General features: G+C 37.4%; 1 protein-coding gene across 2 annotated transcripts in view; it reads left to right on the top strand.

Annotated features, from left to right (window-relative positions):
- COG5 (component of oligomeric golgi complex 5) overlaps positions 1-18,507 on the top strand; it is a 362,628-nt gene that overhangs the window by 57,127 nt on the left and 286,994 nt on the right. The gene's annotated exons all lie outside the window — the stretch shown is intronic.

Here is an 18,507-nt window from a genome sequence, read left to right as displayed (position 1 = left end):
CTACACTGTGAGCCAGGTGAAAAACTGTAAGTCCCCAGAGGGTGAGAGTGGAAGAGACTGCCTCCAGGATACACACCCCTACAGGGGAACCTGACAATCCAACCCACAGGGGAAGACCTTTATCCTACTCAACACTGGAACTGATTTAGGGAGTGGTGACATATATAAAAGTAGGAACGGCAGTGGGAGCAGCCTTGCGTGCTTTCCCAGTCTGCAGAGTAGACCAAGGGGAGCCATTCATTATTCTGCCTCACAGTGTATCTCATGGAAGTCCGCCAGCTAACTCAGGAAGCGTCACAGGTTGAAAGAACCTCCCAACTGAATTTCATGATAACCTCGAATGAGGAAGAATTTCCTAGGCCAGAACCAGAGGGTGAGTGGCAAGTGTCCTGTAGCCACAAGCTAGGGAGCTGGGTGCCCCAGCTGTGTGAGCCAACTGGGAGGGGCGTGACCTGAAACCTGTGGTTCCTGTTTTCCCGCAGGGAAGGCATATGGCTTGGGGCAGTTTTGAGTAGAAGGTCTAGAACTTAGCTGGATGCTGCTACTGGGAAACTGTGGGTATGAGATCTGCCTTGCCAAGTATGCGGGGAGCTGGGTGAGCTGGGTGAGCTGGGTGGGGTTTACTATCACCTGTTACTTCCCACTCCCTACATAAAATTCTCTGTGCAGCAGAGGCAGTTAATACAGCTCTCTGGAACATTACCCCAGTGCCAGAGAAACCTCCCTCAAACTCCTGCCCAGGGGCTGCTGCTTGCCCCACTTGTGGAGAGTCAGAGCAGGGACCTGCCTGACCCCAGCCCCCACCTGGCTTTACCCCTCCAGCCACCCTGGTAGTTTAACACAAAGGACAGAAACTTTCGGGAGCTTTATGGCCCTGCCCATTCCTGAGAAACCAAAGCACCGCCCCTTGGTAACATAAGACCAACACAAATACCACTGTTAACTACTGCAGCTGGTGCTCTTTTGCACACATCATTTCCTGGCTGGAGGCCAACTAACACAGTCCATTACATCATCTCCAGGTAGAATAATACTGCACCCAGGAAGGAGAAAACTTGTGCATGACCTTACCTGTCACCATTGCCTCTACTACCCTGGCCAACCAGGAGGTCCTGAGTCTCTCCACATAACCTTTTCATTACTACTACAACCATCATTTCAGAAAGCCAACACATTAAGACTGTCCATAACCAAGGAATCTCACAGTCTGTGTCACTTTCCTGCCACCCCCATCAGAGCTGGTGCTGGTACCCACTGCTGGGAGACTTGAGGACAGGCCATATCTCTGGATTCCTTGCAGGCATTCCAAGCAGCAGCCTAGAGTATGGCAGCCACACTGGGCATCTAGACCCAGAGGAACAACAGCATTCACAGTATTCTTACCCTTAGGGACACCTGTTTCTAGGGGAAGGGAGAGTGTACCACATCAAGGGACCACCCATGGCACAAAAGAACCCAGGCGGGAGGCCTTGAGTCCCAGATCTTTCCACTGGTGGGAAGTTTCTTTCAGGAGAGATACAGTTGCCGTGCTGGGCTTAGCAAGGAAAGTCTGCAGCTCTGCCCCAACAGTCAGGCAGTCCTGGTGCTTGTGAATAGCCTTGGAGAAGATGACTTCTTTTCCCCCTCATTCACCACTGCAGACACAGGTGGGGCTTTTCCCATGGGAGCTTGGCATGGGTATACCTATAGACAACCTCTCTGAAACACTTCAGGGTGACTGCATCCCCACAGGAGGAGCACTTTCCAAGTGCAGGATTGCATGAGAGGCAGAGGCACAATTCCTCTCCACTTGAAACATCAACATTCCTGCAGATGAATTTTCTGCCAGCCTGACAAGGGAGCTAAGGTGGCTCCAGTCCCTCCCTCTGGTAAGACCTCAGTGTGTTTCACTGAGAGCTTCCTCGGCCACCTCTGTCAAGGCTGGGACCTTTCCCCACCATTGGGTACTGCATTTACCCACCTGCTTTAGCCAAAGCTGGTTTTTACCTGTGGACACCTCCTGTATTGGCCTGAAGCCTAAAATATTCAATCCAGTAAATAAAATACTGGGGAAAAAATAAATATAAAAGTGCACATCACAGGGGAATGAGATTAAGCGTCAAGAGACCTCTACCATTTCAACCCTATGGGAGACAGTGAACTTGCTCACATGACCAACATATTGCTACTACAACCAGCAGCAGAGAAAGCTATCATACAAAGACTCTTAATAACCAAGGAACTCAGAGTTTCCACCCCTGAAAGCACCAAGAACTGAATTCTCTCTTTGAGAGATAAACAAAATGGATAGACCATTAGCTAGATGAACCAAGAAAAAAAAGAAGATTCAAATAAGCTCAGTTAGAAATGAAACTGGAGACATTACAACCAATGCCACAGAACGCAATAGATCATTTGAGACTACTATTAACACCCCTATGCATATCAACTAGAAAACCTCGAGGAAATGGATAAATTCCTGGAAACATACAACCCTCCTAGATTAAATCCGGAAGAAATAGAAACCCTGAGCAGACCAATAACAAGCAGCAAGATTAAATCAGTAATAAAAAAAATTGCCAACAAAGAAAAAGCCCAGGGCTAGATAGATTCACAGCTGAATTCTACCAGATATTCAAAGATGAACTGGTATCAATCTTACTGCAACTATTCCAAAAGATTGAGAAAGAGGGAATTCTCTCTGAATCATTCTGTGAAGCCGGTATTACCCTGATACCAAAACTCAGAGAGGACATAACAAAAAAAGAAAACTACAGAGCAATATCCCTGATGAACATTGATGCAAAAATTTTCAACAAAATACTAACTAACCAAATCCAACATCACATCAAAAAGATAATGCATGGTGATCGAGGGGTTTTATTCCAGGGATGCAGGGATGATTTAACATGTGCAAATCAATAAATGTGATATATCACATAAACAGAATTATAAATAAAAACTATATGATCATCTCAATAGATGCAGAAAAAGCATCCGGTAAAATCCAGCATCCTTTTATGATAAAAAACCCTCAACAAACTAGGCATAGAAGGGATTTCCTTCAAATTAATAAAAGCCATATATGACAAACCCACAGCCGACATCATACTGAATGGGGAAAAGTTGAAAGCCTTCCCCCTGAGAACTGGAACAAGACAAGGATGCCCACTTTGATCACTTCTATTCAACATAGTACTGGAAGTCCTAGTCCTAGTCAGAGCAATCAGGGAAGAGAAGGAAGTAAAGGGCGTCCAAATTGGAAAAGAAAGTCAAACTATCACTGTTCACTGATGATGTGATTGTATACATAAAAAACCCTAAATAAAGACTGCTCCAGAAGACTCCTAGATTTGATAAACAAGTAAAGTCTCAGGTTACAAAGTCAATGTACACAAATCAGTAGCACCGCTACACACCAACAACCACCAAGCTGAGAATCAAATCAAGAACTTAGCCCCTTTTGCATCTGCAAAAAAGATAAAATACTAGGATATACTTAACCAAGGAGGTGAAAGATCTCTACAAGGTGAACTACAAAACTGCTGAAAGAAAACATGGATGACACAAACAAATGGAAACACATCTTGTGTTCATAGATTGGAAGAATCAATATTGTGAAAATAACCATACTGCCCAAAGCAGTCTACATATTCAGTGCAATTCCCCATCAAAATACCAACATTATTTTTCACCGAATGGGAAAAAAAATCCTAAAATTCATATGGAACCAAAAAGAGCCCAAATAACCAAAGCAATCCTAAGCAAAAAGAATACATCTGGAGGTATCATATTACTGGACTCTTAGTTATACTACAAGGCTGTATACAGTTACCAGAACAGCATGGTTCTGGTATAAAAGTAGGCACATAGACCCAATGAAACAGAATAGAGAACTCAGAAATAAAGCCAAATACTTAGAACCAAGTGATCTTCAACAAAGCATACAAAAACATAAATTGGGGAAAGAACACCCTATTAAATAAATGCTGCTGAGAAAACTGGCTAGCCACATGTAGAAGAATGAAACTGTATCCCTCTCACTTTATATAAAAATCAACCCAAGATGGATCAAAGACTTCAATCTAAGACCCAAAGCCATACAAACCGTAGGAGAAAACCTAGGAAAAACTCTTCTAGACATTGGCCTAGACAAAGTATTCATGACTGAAATCCCAAAATCAAATGCAACAAAAATAAATAAATGGGACCTGGTTAAATAGCGTCTCTACAGCAAAAGAAATAATTGTCAAAATAAACAGACAACCCACAGAATGGGAGAAAATAGTTGTAAACTGTGCATGTGACAAAGAACTAGTATTCAGAAGCTACAAGGAACTCAAATCAGCAAGAAAAATAAATAATCCCACCAAAAAGTGGGCAAATGACATGAATAGACATTTCTCAAAAGAAGATATGCAAATGGCCGAGAAACATATGAAAAAATGTTCAACATCCCTAATCATTAGAGAAATGCAAATTAAAACCACAGTGAGATTATCAGCTTATTCCGTCTAGAATGGCCATTATTAGAAAGTCAGAATACAATAGATGTTGGTGTGGATGTGGTAATGCTTATACACTACTGGTGGGAATGTAAATTAATACAACCTCTATGGAAAACAGTATGGAGATTCCTTAAAGAACTAAAAGTAGATCTACCATTCAATCCAGCAATCCCACTGCTGGGTATCTATCCAAAGGAAAAGAAGTCATTATATGAAAAAGACACATGCACACATATCTTTATTGCAGACCAATTCACAATTTCAAAGATATGGAACCCACCTAAATGCCCATTGACCAATGAGTGAATAAAGACAACGTGATGTATATGTATATACACACCATGTAATACTACTCAGCCATAAAAAGGAATAAAGTAATGTGTTTTGCAGCAACACGGATTAAGCTGGAGGCCATTATTCTAAGTGAGATAACTCAGGAATGGAGAACTAAACATCAAATGTTCTCATTATAAGTGGGAGCTAATCTAAGAATACGCAAAGACTTACAGAGTGATAAAATGGACTTTGGAGATTCAGAAGAGGAAGGGTATTGAGAGTGTGGGATAAAAAACTGCATATTAGGTACAAAGTACACTACTTGCGTGATAGGTGTACTAAAATCTCAGAATTCATCACTAAATAATTTATTTATGTAATCACAACCACTTGTACTCCAAAAGCTATTGAAATAAAAATCAAAAGAAAAAAATACCATGAAACTGTTTCTAGTTTTCCCTTTATTGTGAGTCTGAAGTGACTTGTTTCTTAAATGCATTGAAATTTTTTGTGTGTGACAACTTCTTCATAGTTAATGTAATGTATATGTGTATATCTACAGTGTAATGACAGATTATAAAGATTTTCTGTTTGTACATTTGATTTAAATGGTCTCTAAATTGCTTACATATGTGACTGGGTTCAGCCACCACCAGATGGGGGTGATGTTGTGCTCAAATCCAAATGGCCAGAAAGGCTTATGCTTAGATATGTGTTTGTATGTGGTAGAGATAAGCATATAGAAATTATACACACAAGCACACAAACCTTTTTTAAAACTAATTGAAGTTAATGTTGCTAAAATTTATATTTAACAGGTAATACTCATAACTCATTTATGATTCTATTTGTTCTTTTATCATATAGTGTAAAAAATTCAGGGTAACATCTAGACAAAAACAAGGAGCTCTTTTACTGTAAACATTAGTATGTTGTTTTTCATACATTTTAAAGTTGCAAGCATTTCTAGATATGTGTTCTGTTTCATATGGTTGTTTAATAATGTTCATGGAAGCTCTGTATTTTACCTTACTATCACCCCTTGCTGGAAGACTTATAAAGTTTGAGAACAATTTATTTAGCTTAAGGTACTTCCAACTAGTAATGTATCAAAGTTTTTTATTTCTTGGTTCTAAGGGATTTTCTTTTTCATTTGGGTGCTTATGCCAATAGTTCTCAAGTTCTTTTCCCTTCTAGTATATATTACTAATAATATTAATTTGAAAAAAATGTGTCTTAATCTAAACAAAGTGCCTCAGAACTACAGGCTTAGTCTATTGTTGACTGTTCCTTTAAAATTATGCTAGCTTTCTTCTTGATGAATTACAGCTTTGGGTCTCTAAGTATAATATTGTACAGGAAAGTTAGGTGGGTTGTTCTACTTTTCATTGCCAAGATAATTTATTCCTTTATATATAGAAAAGCCAATAACAATATGAAACAGTTTTTATCAGTCTTTGTTTTGGTAAATACGGCAAATTAAGATTGCTAAAGGCTGTTAGAATGGTTGAATGTAAATTTATGATTATAGGTGTACCTGTAGAATTTTACACTTTCATATTGTATAAACAACAGGGCAGGGAGGCATGATCTTCTCAGAAACATATTCAGTAAAATAGCTTGCAGTTTTATTCATTTGTTTTTAACTTCTATGTTAGAGATTTGAAATCTCTTTTGATGAATCAGAAATGTGATTTGATGAATCTTTTAATATCATATCCCAAAGGAAGATACATGCTGATGACATGGTTTTATTATTACAACTAGGAATATATCCTGTTGCCAGTGGTGATAATCTATATTATTTCCTTATTAATTATATTAAAACTAAAGTTATTTCACTGTTGGAAAAAACCCTGAAATTATTATATCTGGTAAACCATTCTCTAAAACCCAATCAGTTTATATTATGTAACTAAAAAGTGCCTAATATATCTTATGGTGAATTTATTTTCGTGGGCACATCAAGAAGGCATGATCCTCAGAATGAGGTAGTACACAGAGATTTATGAAGTTGTTTCTGTAGCAATTACAGAGATTAGTAACATCTGCTTTGAAAAAAAAATCCGTATCTAAATTGCATGGTCTAGGTCTCTGGAAGTTCAGTTGTTCACTTCTCAAGTTTATCCAGAGTCGCTTCTTGAGGAGAATGCAGAATTTGTCAGCAAAAGTTCCTGAAAACCCCCTTCATATGTTCCAGGAAAGAACAATTGGATAGAATCTTATTTTTCAAGACAGGATGCCAACTCTTACATCTTAAATTGGTTTCCATGGCACGTGGATCTATATTCAGTGTAGCATACATTACTGATTGACTTCCCACTTCCTTTGTTTCCATTCTTTCTTTTTTACAGGGTCTCAGTTTGGTTGAGTGCTCTTCTTCCTAATAATACCTTTGGGCTCAAGGAAGGGACTACTTAATTGCACCAGTGCTTAAATCATGATAGATCATGATAGTTTCATTCCTTTACGTAATGGTTTAAACGTGGACATGCGACTCATCTGGGCTCAGGAGACTTGAGGAGAAGTGAGCTGGGGGATGTTTTAGAAAGGTTTTCTTTGCAAAAAAAAAAATGTAGATGCAAAGGAGGAATTAGAGCTGGAGGTTAGATACTATCCCTACTTCTAAACTTTGAAATTGAGATACACTATTCGCCTATTTGCACTGAATTAACAGACTCCAGTTCCGTCTTTAACATTCCATTCTGTCATCTCATTTTAAAAATTTCAGGCTAGGCATGGTGGCTGACACCTCCTAGCACTTAGGGAGGTCTGAGGCAGCCTCATCTCTTGAGGTCAGGAGTTTGAGACCAGTTGGGCCAACATGGTGAAACCCCACCTCTACTGAAAATACAAAAAATTAGCTGGGCATGGTGACGCGCTCCTTTAATCCTAGCTTCTCAGGAGGCTGAAGCAGGAGAATGGCTTGAACCTGGGAGGCAGAGGTTGTAGTGAGCCAAGATTGTGCCACTGCACTCCAGCCTGGACAACAGAGCGAGACTCCATCTCAAAAAAAAAAAAAAATTTATTCCTCTTCCCTTTGTTTTTTAAACTTTTCTGGATAGGTTAATAGGAATACCTTACGTTAGTGTGGTGTTTTTCTTTTTTAAATTTTAGAATGGTAAGTATGCTTAATATGAGATCTACCCTCTTAACAGATTTTTAAATGTATAATATGGTATTGTTATCTATAGGCATGGTATTGAACAGCAGATCTCTAGAACTTACTTATCTTGCTTTACTAAAATTTTATGCCCATTGATTAACAACTCCTCATTTCTTCCTCTCCCCCAGCCCCTGGCAGCCACAATTCCATTATTCGCTTCCATGCATTTGTCTATTTTAGATACCTTATGTCAATGGAATCATGCAGTATTTGTCTTTCTGTGACTGGCTTATTTTACTAAGCATAATATCCATAAGATTCATCCACATTGTTGCATATTTCAGGATTTCTTTCTTGTTTAAGTCGGAATAATATTCTGTTCTATGTATATATATCACATTTAAAAAATTCAGTCATCAGCTGGTGGACATTTAGGTTATTTCTGTATTTTGGCTGTTGTAAATAGTGCTGCTGTGAACATGAGAGTGCAGATACCTCCTCAAGATCCTATTTCAGTTATTTTGGATAAAAACCCAGAAGTGGGACTGCTGGATCGTATAGTAATTCTATTTTTAATTTCTTTGAGGAATCACCATACTATTTTCTATAGGGGTTGTACAATTTTGCATGCCCACTAACAGTGTAAAACGATTCCAATTTCTCCGCAACCTCACCAGCACGTGTCTGTTTTTTGTTGTTTTTGTTTGTTTGTTTGTTTTTATAATAACCATTCTAACGGATGTGAGGTGGTATCTCACTGTGGTTTGGATTTGCATTACTCTGATGACTGGTGATATTAATGATCTTTTTATATACTTGTTGGCTGTTTGTATGTGTTCCTTGGAGAAATGTCTATTCAAGTCCTTAGCTCATTTTTAATTGGGTTTTTATTTTTGCTATCGAGTTGTAAAGTCCCTTATACGTTTTGGAAATTAACCCTTTATCAGATACATGGTTTGTGAATATTTTCTCGCATTTCATAGGTTGCATTTTCACTGTCTTGTTTCCTTTGCTGTGCAGAACCTCTTTAGTTTCATGTAGTCGCACTTGTCTGTTTTTGCATTTGTTGTCTGTGTTTTTGGTCACATCTGTGAAATCATTGCCAAGACCAATGGTACAGAGTGTTTCCTCACGTGTCGTTCTAGGAGTTTTACAGTTTCAGGTCTAACGGCTAAATCGTTAAGCCATTCTGAGTTGATTTTTGTGTATGGTGTAAGACTAAGGGTCCAATTTCATTCCCTTGCATTTGTATATCTGGTTTTCCTTGTATTTGTTGAAGAGACTGTCATTACCTCCTTGTGTATTCATGGCAACCTTGTTACACATTGGTTTATCATATATGCATGAATTTATTTCTGGGCTCTCTACTCTATTGCATCAGTTTGTCTTTCTTTTTGCCAGTACCATACTATTTAATTATTATAGCTTTGTGTATGTATATATAAAGAAGTATGATGATACCAGCTATGTTATTTGTTTCTCAGAGTTCTTTTGACTATTCAGGGTCTTCTGTGGTTCCATATGAATTTTAGATTTTTTTTTCTATTTCTCTAAAAAATGACATTGGAATTTAGATAGGGATTGCATTGAATCTGTAGACCACTTTGAATAGTAGGGAAATTTTAACAGTATTCAGTTGTCTAATCTATGAACATTAGAAGTATTTCCATTTGTTTGTCTTCTTTAGTTCTTTAGTTTCTTTTATTTGTAGTTTTGAATATACAGGTCTTTCACTTTCTTACTTAAGTCTGTTCCTAGTATTTTATTATTTGGATGCAATTGTAAATGAGATTGTTTTCTTAATATCTTTTTCATATAGATTGTTGTTGGTACATAGGAATGACACTGATTTTTGTGTGTTGATTTTGTATTCTGCAACTTTACTGAATTTTTTATGTTAATAGTTTTTTGGTGGGGTCTTTATGCATTTCTGTAAATATTAGATCATGTTATCTGCAAACAAGGACAGTTTTACTACTTTCCTTTTGATTTGAATGCCTTTTATTTCTTTTTCTTACTTAATTGCTCTGGCTAGGATTTCCAACACTATAGAAGTTTTGGTGGAGCAGGTGCAGGCTAATACTTGTTTGTTCGTTTGTTTTGTAGAGACAGGGCCTTGCTTTGCCATTCAAGCTGGAGTGCAGTGGCAGTGGCGCAGACATATCTCATTGTAACCTCAAACTCCTGGGCTCAAGTGAGTCTCTTGCCTCAGCCACTTGAGTGGCTGGGACACAGGCATGCCACCATGCCTGGCTAATTTTTAATTTTTATTTGGTAGAGATGGAGTCTCGCTATGTTGTCCAGGCTGGTCTCGAACTCCTGGGCTCAAGTGATTCTCCTATGTTTGCTTCCAGAAGTGCTGGGATTATAAGTGTGAGCCACTGTGTCTGGCCTTGTTTTGTTTTTGATCTTAGGGAAAAAGCTTTCAGTCTTTCACAACTGAGTATTTTGTTAGCTGTGTGTTCTTCATATATGACCTTTATTGTGTTAAGGAAGTTTTTCTTTTATTTCTGTTTATTAAATGTTTTTATCATGAAATGGTGTTGAGTTGGGGTGCTCTTTCTGCATCAATTGAAATGGTCATGTGTTTTTTTCCCTTCATCCTATTAATGTGGTATATTATATTGATTGTTTTTTTTTTTGTTTTTTGTTTTTTGTTTTTTTTTTTCGAGACAGAGTCTCACCGTCGCCCAGGCTGGAATTCAGTTACACGATCTCGGTTCACTGTAACCTCCGCCTTCTGGGTTCAAGCGGTTCTCATGCCTCAGCCTCCCAAGTAGCTGGGATTATAGGCGCATGCCATCACACCCAGCTAATTTTTGTGTTTTTAGTAGAGATGGGGGTTTCTCCATGTTGGCTGGGCTGGTCTCCAACTGCTGACCTCAAGTGATCTACCTGCCTTAGCCTCCCAAAGTGCTGGGATTACAGGCATGAACCACTGTGCCCAGTCAGTTGACTGATTTTTGTATGTTGAACTACTCTTGTATTCCAGAGATAGATCCTAGTTGTTCATGATGTATGATCCTTTTAATACACAGCTGAATTTGGTTTGCTAGTATATTGTTGAGGATTTTTTTCATCTGTATTTATACAGGATATTGGGCTGTTGTTTTCTTGTAGTGTCTTTGACTTTGGTGTCAGGCAAATGCTGGCCCTCATAGACTGAGTTAGGAAGCATTCCGTTCTCTTTAATTTTTGGGAAGAGTTGTAGAAGTATTGATATTTACTCTTTAAATGTTCGGTCCAACTGGGTATGGTGGCATGTGACTGTAATCTCAGGTACTCAGGAGACTAAGGTGGGAGGATCATTTGAGCTCAGGAGTTCAAGACCAGCCTGAGCAAAATAGCGAGAGCTTGTCTCTTAAAAAAAAAAATAAATAAATGAATTAAAAAATGAATAAAAATAAATAAAAAATAAATGAAATAAAGTATTTGGCCAAACTCACCTGTGAAGTCATCTAGTCTGAGATTTCCTTTCTTGGAATTTTCTGCTTTCTTTTATGTTAATCAAATACTTTTGTGTCTTCTATTTTATTTTGTTTGTGCACTTTTTAGCTATGTGCTTGTACTATTTTTCTAAGAATTACACTGTAATTCTTAGAAATTCACTGGAGATTGCAACATGCATCTTTAATTACCACAGTCTACTTAGTGTTGAATTACTTCAGGTGAAATAGTAGCTGCTTTGAAGTCTTTGCTAAGTCTCACATATTAGCCCTCTCTGAATCAATTTCTATTGACTTTTTTTTTCCTTTTCATGCATATGGATCATGTTATCTCATTTATTTGCATGTGAAATAAATTTTGGTTGAAAACTAGACATTGTGGATAGTACATTTTATTGATTGTAGATTCTGTTATGTTCTCTGAGGATTGCTCATGTTATTTTTGTTCTAGCCTGTAGAACAAATTTAACTTGTCTGGTCTTAAACTGTACATTATTTTCCCTGCATTGTGTAGTTGCTGGTTTTGCTCAGTTCTTTAATCTTACAGCTGCCACTTTGGGAGTGTAGTACCTTATGGTTTTCCCTGTGCCTGTGTAGTTAGCTGTCGCCAAGGATTCTGGCAAAGTTGGTACTAAAATTATGGCCCTTACCTCTTTTTCCTTTGTGTGTTTCTTCCCTATCCTTTCAGTTGCCGTGCCAGCCATGAGCTCAGTCCTCTGACACCGCAAGTTAGTAAGGCCCCAGCTTTCTGCCATTATAGCTGTGCACTGTTTAGGGAATGCTATCAGTCTGAAAAAGCAGCAGACTCACTCATTTTACAGATCTTGTAAGGGTAGATTCCTCTCTGACTTTCGATTGCTTTTTTCTCCAAATCCCCATTGGATCTCTGCCACGCATATGTATGTTAATGATAAGGCGGGGATTTGGTCTTGCTCCTGTGGCTCTCAGGATTCCACCCACTGACCCCTCGTCCCCAGCTTTATGTGAAATAACTACTCTGCCTGCCCTGATTCCTGTTCTCAGCCATCTACAGAATGTAAGTCTGTATCTATGGGACTTGGAATGGGAGTTGTGGTAGTGAGTGCCATTAGACAAAAATGACCAGACTTGCAATTCTTACTCATTGCAATTTCTATAATTAAAAGTAAATCTTTCTTTGGTTATTTCTGTCCCCTTCAAATGCAGTTATTCATCGTTTAATGATGGGGATATGTTCTGAGAAATGTGTCTTTAGGTGATTCATCTTTGTGTAAACATCATAGAGTGTATTTACACAAACCTAGATGATGTAGCCTACTACACACCTAGGCTATATGGTATATCCTATTGATGTTGCTGTATTGAATATTGTAGGCAGTTGTAACACAGTGGTACTTGTCTACTTAAATATATCTAAACATAGAGAAGGCGACATATTATGCTAAGGTCACTGTGGCTGTGACATCGTAGGCAATAGGAAATTCTCAGCTCCATTATAATCTTATGGGACCACTGTTACTAATTAAAGCATCATTATGTGGCACATGACTATGGTGTGTTTTTAGAAATGCTTTATATAGGTTTAGAGCTTATCTGCTGGAAACTATGCCTGACCAGTTCACTCTGCCATTAGTGGAAGCTAGATGAAACTAATTTGTATTTGCCTGTTTCTCATAGGCACTCAAAGACTGTAAAATTGGATATGCATTGTAAATTTAAATCACTTTGATAACAATCTATGTAGGTTGAGAGCTTATGCATTATTTTTAGTTTGAAATTGGAGGTAATATTAAATATAAACTTAAATTTTATGTATATAAAATTTCTGTACTCCCAAAGAACAAACGGATATAAGAATGTTGTCAAGTATCTTTACTTTGGTTTTTGGGGTCTATTGCTATTAAATTACTTTGTTTTGAAAAGATGACATGTCTTGTGGAAATTTTTAATACTCAAATTAGTTTCATGTTATTATTTTTCTAGCTATTTAACAATTTATTTTCTAAGGCACATCTTTCCCTTATTTTAGAAGAACAGCAGAAGATCTGTGCCAATAGAAGTTGTTCTTTCTTTTTGCCAAAACTAATTCGAAGTAGCAACACCTTTTTCATAGTCTTTGAATATATTTAATATGGGGATTCTAAGAGATTCTAGATGTTGCATGTGTTGAACTCATGGGTCTTGTCACTGGTTTAAGTTCGGTCTTGTTTCTATGACAAGAACAGTGTTGTGCTTTCTAGAAGATATCATCTAAGCCTGTGTCTTCCAATGTGACTTTAGCCTTGTGGTAACATTATTTAGGGATTCAGATTTGTGGGACACAGGCAGTTAAGCAAAGAGAGAGGAGTCTAAAATTATAAATAAATTCTGTTTTACAATGAGAAATTTAATTTATTCAGCCTTAAGTTATGTTCACATATTTAGATATTCTTTGATTTCAAGAGAAGTAAGGGCTTAGTGATAATAGCTATTCTAATTGATGGATTTACTCATAGTGGTAATATTTAATGATACAATTGCTCAGTATTTTGAACTCTAATGCTTTTGATCCTAACAACTTTTGAGGCTAAAGGATAGTATCTTACTCTGTTTTGTACTGCTGTAAAGAATACTACAGATTATATAGTTTATAAAGAACAGAAATGTAGTATCTCACAGTTCTGGAGGCAGGAAAGTCCAAGAACAAGTTGTTGCCATTCAATGTGGGCCTTCGTGCTGCATCCTTACGTGGTGGAAGGTAGAAGGGTAAGAGAGATGAACTCTGTGTTCCTTTGTGGGATAAGAGCAGAAGTGAGAGAACCCACTCCTGCAAACCCTTTTTATAGCAGCATTGCTGTATGTGTACATAAGGTGGAGCCTATATGAGCTAAACATCTCCCAAAAGGCCCCACCTCCCAACACTATTACATTGGGGATTAAACTTCCAGCATATGAATTTTGGGGGACACATGCAGACCACAGCAGATCATGACATGTTCTGTGGTGTTTTTTCTGACTTCACATCAGTGCAGCTCAACAAGTATGGCACAATAGGCAGAATAATGGTCCCCCAGAGAGTCCTGGTTTAATCCTTGGAACCTATGAATATGTTACCTTACATTGCAAAAGGGTCTTGGCAGGTACGTTTAAATTATAGGCTTTGAGATGGGGAGATTATTCTGGATTGGAAGATGAAGGCAGAAGAGTGGGTAGGTGATGGATGAAGAGACAGGAAAGATTTGAAGCATGAGAAGTACTTGATTTGCCATTGTTGGCTTTGAAGATGAAAGAAGTAGATCATAAGCCAAGGTATGTAGATGTCTTCTAGAAGCTGGGAACTGTCCTCAGCTGATAGCCTGCAAGGAAGTGAGGTCCTCAGTTCCACAACCATAAGGACTTCCATTCTGCCAGCAACCTAAATGACCAGGGAAACAGATTCTCCCCTAAGGGCCTCCAGAAGGGAATACAGCCATGGAAACATCTTGGTTTTAGCCTATTGTGACCTGTTTTGGACTTTACCTTCAGAGCTATAAGGTAACAAATTTGTGCTTTTTAAGCCTCTAGGTTTGTGGTAATTTGTTACGGTAGCAATAAGAAACTAATACATGCAGCATTTGTACCATGTCAGTTACATGGAAAGAGTACTGTTTGTTTTGGAGGAAAAAGAATGATTTTTGAAGCTCTTCTCTAGAAAGACATTAGAGTTAAAACAAAGCAAAATAAACTACACACGCACACACACACACACACACACACACACACACACACACTACCCATTGTTGTTTTTGGTTTTTTGTTTACTATGTTTTGGCTCTTCTGACAGAAAAGTGCCAGAATTGTAAGACCTTTTATTGCCAGAAACTAGATATTTTTTTATACACAGATACAAAATATTAACTGATGATTTAAAAATAAACAGCTGTAATGGGATATTGCTTATAAAATATCTTTTATATGTGTCCATCTGTTTATGTGTCTGTTTTGGAATTATGCAGATTAATGAAGTTCATTCTTAGTCTTTGGGATACTTACGGGATATTATCACAGATCTGGCTACAGGTGCAGGGTGAGTCTATTTCTTAGTCATAGTTATTTAATTTCTCACGGAAGAATATATTTATTCAAGATTTTAGTACAGTGAGCAGGAAATTTCTCATGGAATTTTCTATTGAGGCTGCTTCTTCAAAATCATGTTTGTTTCACATTGTGTTGTGAAGAATCCTTGTGATTTGGATGAAAGGAATGTTGAGCTGTTTTACTCTGGTCCCCAAATTTTGCTTTGTTGAGGGTAGTTTGCTTTTATCTTGTTTATAAATTTGAGTTTTGTAAACTATTTTATTTGGAAAAGAAAAAGTTCCTTTGCTAAAAGGGCTTTGAAAATGAAAGCCATATTTTTTCCTGGGAGAAGTAATAGAACATTCATTGGCAGCTGTAGGGTACGAGCCTTCACCTGGGAAAAGACTTGAGGAAGAATTGCATCTTGGGACAAAGTGGAGAGCATGAATGGTTAACATATGTATCAGCAGTCTATGTGGAGTAAGAGAGTGAGTAGGATAAAATGGTGTTTTATTGGGATGTGCTGTATGATAACCCACATCCTCCAGCTTGATCTAGTTACTCTTCAGGGATGGAAGAGTACCCAGGATATTGATCTCTTCTTTGGAAGATAAAGAAGCAAAGTAATCTCTGCTTGGTCTTTTCCATTAATGCCAAGTTGTGATAATTGCAGGACAGAAGGTAGAGGATAGAGAGAAGGTATTTTGTTTGTATGCTGTTGTTTTTGATGAAGTTTGAAGATACTGAAGAATAGCCACCTAATCGATTGATTTAGAGACTTTCTACCTAAAACTAAGTATGAAATTGATATTTTAAAGTGAGTTAAATGGTAGCAACAACAATAAAAACTGCAAGGATTAGTTAGGAAGACTTCTACTGAGGGTAAATGACTTTGAATAAATCTTGTTGAATGGACACATGGAGGCTAGGTATTTTAAGATAATAATGAGAACAACACCGTATTCATAAACTTTTTTCCATCAAAGTAATACTTTACTAATACTTTAGAGGCTTCATAATATCATAAAGTGATGCCATAAACTATTGTAATCATTTCTGCTGTGTAATTTGTGATTGAGAGACAAGAAAGAATAGGCTTTGAAACCATTTAGATCTTGGTTTAAATCCCATTTCCATCCCTGTTTCTAACTGTGAATTACCAGAAGTTAACTTCTCACTCAGGTTTCAGAGGACTGTTAGGAAGATATAACAAGCCAGAGTAGATTTCCTTTGACCCTGCCCAGTATATAGTAGGTCCTCAAAATATTGCTTTCCTCCTGTTTTCTTTCTTTAGAAATATAACTAAACAACAAATTTGTGTGATATTTTGATGTCACACACTTGGATCACTTGGAGCATACATCATAATCTGTGATCATGTGTTCTACTTCTGTGTGCTCAAAAATACTATTCCCCATCCCCCATTACATCATGTAATGCTTTTCTTGGAAAAAAAAAGATGGTATTTTTGTACACACATTTCTCATGCATATTTTTCTGGGAACAAGATATTGAAGTATTACTGTAAAGATTTCTGCATTAAAGATCGACACTGGCAAGACACCGTGGCATGTGCCTGTAATCCTAGCTACTTGGGAGGCTAAGGTGGGAGGATCTCTTGAGCTCAAGGGTTTGAGGTTATCCTGGGCAATATAACAAGACCCTATCTTGGAGGAGGAGCGGGATGGGGGACGATACTGGAAGAGAGTAGAAACATTTAAGAAAAGTGAAAATCAAGTCTCTGAAATTTCTGTTGAGGTAAGAAATCATAATCATTCCTTTTAAAAATAATTTATTCCTTTAAAAAATAACTACATCATATAATTGAATTGAAAATGCATTTGTTAGTTGTTTTTTAAATAAAATTTCAGAATAATATAAAAGTTTCCATTGATTGCTGTATGGCAGGTATTATGCTGAACGTTGTTTGTGCTTATCTCATTGAAGCTTCCCAACTCTGTGAGGTAGATGCTGTCATTTTGCAGATGGGCAAAGAGAATCAGAATAAGATTAAGTAGTGTTCCCGGATCACACAGCTAGTAGGAAGAAGTCTTGGATTTCTTTTTCTTTTTTAAAAAAAAATCTCTTGGGCAATTATTTGCTGTGTTGCAAGTTAGTTGTTGAATACATATGCCCTTAAAGTTTTTGATATGACTGAGAGGCTTTCTTTGAGGGTCATTCCTTTATAAGTAGTTATTATGTTACATACTTAACGTGCATTCTGAAGTAAGTATTTGAGGTTACAATGTGAGTTTTCTTCCTCACTAAACATAGATTTTTTTCTTTTTTAACAATGGGTGAACTTGTTTTCTTGGACTTTCACTTTTATTTTTTCAACTTGTACTCTGGTAGAGGTGGTAATGGGGATCAGACTTCTGTAAGACAAAAGTATATGTGAACTTAGAACTTTAGTAAAATTTGGGTAGGGTTATAACAATATTGTTTGTCACCAGAAGCTGAGTGAACTATACAGCTTTCTTTTTTAAATTTAATGTGATAGATGGCACCTCTTCCATTGATGTGGCCTGCATTTTCTTTTCAACCATCATTTATCTCGGCTGAGATATGAGATTGGTTTGAGATTTAAATGTGTTCATTTTTAATATTCCAAGAAAATAAGAATACATTTTAGTGAAGAGTTTATATTTTGCTTCTGTTTACTTAAATGTATTTTAGAGAACATTTAAGGACATTAACCAGGCATCATTTAAAGGGTCCCTGCAGTTTTAACATTTTAGTGAAGTATGAAAAAAGTACATACACTGTAAATGTACAACTTAATGAATTTTCACCTCTATAGTTTTCATAGCCTGGCCTAATTACAGATACAAGAAAATAGAGAAAAACTTATTCAAGGAACATTCCAAAGGTTGGAAAAATCACAATGTTTGGTTGCTCAGGTCTCTAAAAATGGAAAATGGCAGGTTTCATATATGTGACATTATAACTTTGGGGAAATACATAGTTTTGAATGCAGGAGGAAGAAATGAGAAAAATGCTGTTATTTAAAAAAAAATTTTTTTTATTAATATTTTGAGGCAGGGTCTTACTCTGTTGCCCAGGTTGGAGTGCAGCGGTGCAATCTTGGCTCACTGCAACCTCTGCCTCCTGGGCTTAGGTGATCCTCTCACCTTAGGCTCTTGAGTAGCTGGTACTACAGGCGTGCACTACCATGCCC

Source organism: Pan paniscus, chromosome 6 (assembly GCF_029289425.2).
Source record: "Pan paniscus chromosome 6, NHGRI_mPanPan1-v2.0_pri, whole genome shotgun sequence".
In the NCBI taxonomy this organism is placed as follows: domain Eukaryota; kingdom Metazoa; phylum Chordata; class Mammalia; order Primates; family Hominidae; genus Pan; species Pan paniscus.
The sequence above is the reverse complement of the archived record's forward strand: the minus strand, read 5'-3'. Positions and strand labels throughout refer to the sequence as shown.